Source organism: Sitophilus oryzae, unplaced genomic scaffold, assembly GCF_002938485.1.
Source record: "Sitophilus oryzae breed Bouriz unplaced genomic scaffold, Soryzae_2.0 scaffold_734_pilon_pilon, whole genome shotgun sequence".
Taxonomy (NCBI): Eukaryota; Metazoa; Arthropoda; class Insecta; order Coleoptera; family Curculionidae; genus Sitophilus; species Sitophilus oryzae.
The window spans coordinates 695,646-701,031 of NW_022147345.1; the positions used below are offsets into that span (position 1 = coordinate 695,646).

The 5,386-nt window shown below is 33.0% G+C and overlaps 1 long non-coding RNA gene across 2 annotated transcripts; it reads right to left on the reverse strand.

Annotated features, from left to right (window-relative positions):
• Window positions 1-227: 227 nt before the first annotated feature.
• On the reverse strand, window positions 228-854 carry LOC115888389. 2 transcript variants are annotated; one of them, XR_004051246.1, is made up of 3 exons: window positions 670-854; window positions 436-605; window positions 228-379 (listed from the first exon to the last, which is right to left on the reverse strand). It is a non-coding gene; the product is annotated as an uncharacterized LOC115888389 (long non-coding RNA). The 2 variants fall into 2 exon arrangements; XR_004051245.1 differs by having other exon boundaries at window positions 662-854.
• Between the last annotated feature and the right edge of the window lie 4,532 nt (window positions 855-5,386).

Genomic DNA, 5,386 nt, shown 5'->3' on the forward strand with positions numbered 1-5,386 from the left:
TTTATTAGTATTTTAATAAAGCACGCTTTTAGATGTTTCAAACATGACTCTTTTGACTCATTGATACATCTAAAAGCGTGCTTTATTAAAATACTAATATTTCAACGATGTTTCACAAGGAACCAACCACAGCTTCAGTACAATTTATTAAAAATATTTTAATATAACAATATACATTGATATTATCTTCTATGTCTATGTTTTTATATTCTCTTGTCCTACCCTTCTGAAATAATATCAGCAAAATTATACTGTTCAAATAAATTTGCACAACTTACCTTTGTATTTTTTAATCTTTCTTTTGTTTTTACAAGCCATATTTTAATTATATTGATAATTTTGGTTTCTTTTGACTCTTGAAATTGACCTTTCATGGAGTCTAAAATATATGTTATTACAGTCTTTGCAACGCCAAATATCTTTAAGTTCAGATACCTAAAATTGCTTTTGGCCACTAACAATGATTTCAAACTTCTCTTCTGTTTGGCCCCATCCGAAGAATATTTTTGTGCAATTTCATTGCCCAGAACCGCATAAAGCACTTTCCTTGTGCTGTGTGCTGCTCCTGAACCACCAAGTCTAGATAATTCTCGAACCTAATAATTCTAAAAAATACCTTTCTCTTAAAAAATACAAAATACATGATTATAGAAGAGCCTACATAAATACCTATATAAATACTATATTGTAGGAAATTTCAGCACTGGAACTACACTTATTAGAACAGAAATCTTCAATGATACTACCAGATACTACTACTTTGATGATGTACAGAGGATAATAAAGAATCACTTTGGTCTAAATCCAGTTTAATGTACAATATTGAAGTCATATTTGCGTAACATTGACTTAATAAGATTTTTTGGCTCCTTCGTTTTGGTTGATTTTTAAAATATTTTTTGTATACCCTATTTTTTTTCGAGGTCTCATGGTTTTACATTAAATTCACTCCCCTTAAAATAGATACTGAAAACACAAACATAACAAGAACTATTTTACCGATTCTATCCTTATAATAATTATTTGCATCACTTACTTTTACGTTATCTCAGTGTTTTAATTATTAAAATAGTTTGGATGAAGCACGTTTACATTTATGTTTCACCAAGTTTCACTTTTCACTTGTTGTTTTTTTGTTAGGTTATGTTATGGATGTTAGATTCGAATCGATTTCAATCGAAGATCGATCTTTTTACCCAAAAAATCGATTAAAATCTATCGAGTTTTATCAAACAATCTTTTGGTATAATCGATCTTTTTATTCCATAATGGAAGATCGTTTTTATTTATACAGTTTTACAGGTTTATTTATTTGTTAGAATAAGAAACACTGTATTTTTGCTTGAATATTTGTTTACAGTGCATCTATATGCACTAATATATAAAATCCCTAATAATTATTTAATACACAAAAATTTAATAGTAAGAATATATACAAATATAATGTATTGTAATTATTTTTTCATTTCGAAATCATTTATATTCTCCTTTATTTTTATTCAGATATTGATATGTTTAGAACGTGAATAGCAGATACTTATAATTTATTGTAAACCATAATTTAAGAAAACATTCTAAGGTCATGCTGATAATATACCTTTATATCACATTCATAGTAGAATGTACTATTCATATGCCATACTTATTAAAAAAAGAATATACTTATAAGAACTTAGGAGGAATATTCATAGAATGTAAATGTTCCTTTTGTGCTATCTGGGAAAGCAGTTATGACTTTAAGACCGGTAACCGAAAAGAATCCATCTAGATGGAAAGGAAATACTGCCATCACAGGAAGTGAAATATCTGGGAATAACCCTGGATAGTAAACTTCTCTGGAACAGGCATATTAAGAACATTACCAGCAAAGCCACAAAGGCTCTCATGATATGCAGAAGACTGGCGGGAAATAGGTGGGGCTGCGCCACTAACATTTTGCGCTGGATGTGTTCCATGATAGTAAGACCCATGATTACTTAAATGAGAACATATCCAACAGCAGCAATGGAGGTCATTCTAGACCTAACACCACTGCATATTGTCGTCGGTAGTTATGCCAATGCGACAATGATTAGAATGGTCATTGATGGAAACAGTACTGGGAGAATTTTCAGGTCAGAGGCTTGGAACACCCTCAAAAAGAAAAATCCGCTTCTCCAACTCCCAGTGGATGATATACCAAGAATTTACCACTTTGAGAAACACCTCACTGTAGTATTGAGTAATAAATATGATTGGAAGGAAGAAACGCTTATTCAGCATATAAAAGACCATACCATAACGTGGTATACTGATGCAAAACCAAAGCAGGGACAGGGATAGGAGTATTTGGGCCGAAAACTAAATATTCCGAACCAATGGGCACCTACAAGATGCGTACAATTTATCTTAGATAGGAACTATCGAAAACAGGAAATTGCCATCCTATTCGATAGTCAAGCAACACTTAACTCAGTAACCATCAATTCGAAGTTGGTCAAAGAATGCCTAGAGAATCACAACAAATTAGGCAAAGAAAATAAAGTCCTCCTACTCTGGGTACCTGCTCAGCAAGGAATAGAAGGCAATGAAAAAGCAAATGATCTAGCTAGGAAAGGAGCGCACACTCCACTAACTGGACCAGAACCGTTCTGTTTTCCAAACGGGAACCAACTGAAAACGGAACTGAAGAATCTGGAAGACTCCATCCGTAGTGTTTGCTCCTTTCCTAGCTAGATTATTTGCTTTTTCAATGCCTTCTATCCCTTGGTGAACAGGCAACCAAAGTAGGAGGACGTTATTTTCTTTGCCTAATTTGTTGAGCTTCTCTAGGCATTCTTTGACCAACTTCGAATTGATGGTTACTGAGTTGATCGCGTTTAGTGCTGCTTGACTATTGGATAGGACTATGACAATTTCCTATCCGATATAGCCTATGTTTCGTTAAAATAAGCACACTGTGTATATAATAAGATTTCTTATAATTTTAAAATATTTCTTTCGATATATAGAATATATCGATATTTTTTTTCGATATATTATTCATATCAATATTTTGTCTCGATATATATCAAATGATACAATATATCGATAAATTTTCAAATTTTGCCATGACTAAAGGCGACTTCATACGCATCGGCGCGGCTTCCGTTTTTCGTTCATCGTTCCGTCAAACCAATAAAATTGAAATATGATCTGGAATTTTTGAAAGAAACCAATAAAACTGGCTAAAAACGACAAGGGACGACGCATGACTGATTTATATTTAAACCCATCCATAGTTAACTTAAAAAATATTAGAAACTTTTTTTTAGTAAAATAAATAGATTGGTATGGACGTCATCTGCTTTTCTTCTGTCATCATCTGTCGAAATCTTACCTGTTTGTGAAATATAACCATTGATAAACTAACAAGATATAGATAAATAATTAGACAAAAGTTATATCAACAAGTATTTTAAAACTATGGTTTATATATTATGTTACTGAGATTACACAGATGTTTTTATGGACTATATAATATTTTATGTAGTGGTAATAATGAGAATTTTATCGATAAAATTATTAACTTAATACATGACGTACTGTACAATAAAATGGTTTATTTTTGACAGGGCCGGCATAAGGAAAATAATGAAACCGGGCGAGTGCCGTTTTTGGCGCCTCTACTAGAATGTTGTCTATGTAATGAATATGTCTCATGCAATACTATTATTTTTAACTACATTTACGCATAAATATGTTTTTCAGTAATTAATTTTCTGGTATTTATAGATTTAGGGAAAGCCTATGACACGGTGCCTTTGAATAAATTATTTGAAATCTTGTTTGAGACAAATGTGAGTAAAACATATATCAACGCAATCTGGAATATGTACAAAAATCCAAAAAGTATGATCAAACAGAGGAAGTTCCTAATCGGAATTCTTCCTGACATCAAAAGGACTCAAACAGGGCTGCAGTTTATCACCTACCTTATTTAAAATATATATCCAGGAGGCATTGAAAAACTGGAGAAGGAAGAGTGAGCTATGGGAATAGAGATTGACAACCACTGTCTATCGACCTTGTTTTTTGCAGACGACCGAGTTATCATTGCAGGTTGTGAGGAGAATGCCGACTATATATGTTCAAGAAACTTTAGGAATAATACAATAGATGGGGACACAATATCAACCTCACAAAAACCGAATACCTGAAAGTAGGAGAAGAACAAACTGAAGATCCTGAACTACACATACATGAAATGAAAAGGTGTAGCGAATATAAATATTTAGGAAGTATTATATCTGAAGAAGGAGGGGGTGAAGTCCAAGAAAGATATACATAGCAGAGTTCAACAAGGTAAGAAAGTAATCGGTCTTTTAAATCCTCTCCTGTGGTTAAATAAAACATCCATCCAAACAAAGTCAAGGATTTGGTTTGGTTTGGTTGCGGTAGACCAATACATGAGAGATAGAGCTATTAACCAGGAAGAATGGCAAAATCGAACAATATGGAGGTCGAAATGCGGGATGCGGCAGAAGCTGTAGCACCCCCGCTTTATATGTATATATGGGGAAATTAAAATAACTTTGGTTGCACTAAATTTAAAAAAGTGCTTTAGGTGCTAGTGCTTACATAAATTTAGTGCTTTAGGCTCCCGTTTGCTCCTTTTATTTTCTATCTTTAATTTTCATTTCTTCATCATTTTTTTCCATCTCCTAGGTTGCACACGTTGCCTCGTGCATCGTTTGCTTCCTGTTTTTTTGTGTTTTGGGATCGGTTTCATCGCTTCCTCATTCCTTACCATACTGATGAAGTCTGAGGACAGTAATACCATTGTACACTAGTGTAGGTGTGTTTGTGTGAGTGTGTGTGTGTGCGTGTCTGCACTGGTGTACACTGGTGTATACGGTTGCGAGTTGTTGAGGGCTGAGCCGTTTAATCTTTTATTTCTTTTTTATACATTTCCCTCACTATTTCTTTCTTGATTAATTAATATTCTATAAATAACAATCTATCAAAGAATGTAAACGAAGTTATATTACCATAGAAACGCGTTTTAATTTTATGACTTGAAAAAATTCAACCATATTTTCATGTTTTTCTTAATTTTCTCTAAAACGGTATGAAAATATGGAAACTATAAACGGGATTAACTATTTTAGAACAAGCAAAAAATTTTATGAGAAATGCATTTTCTCAAAATCTCAATAATAAATAAGTTTTGACTTTAGTAAAGACTATCCGGAGACATACTGTATATTTAGATTGCTATTTGTACATATTTTAGTTGTAACTTTAGGCACCCTTTACAGGCGGCGCCACTGTCGACTGCTCCGATCACCCACCCCTACGCCGGCCCTGGTTTTTGAATTAATAAAAAATCTTTTTTACCATTATTTTAGTATTTAACGGGGTCTGT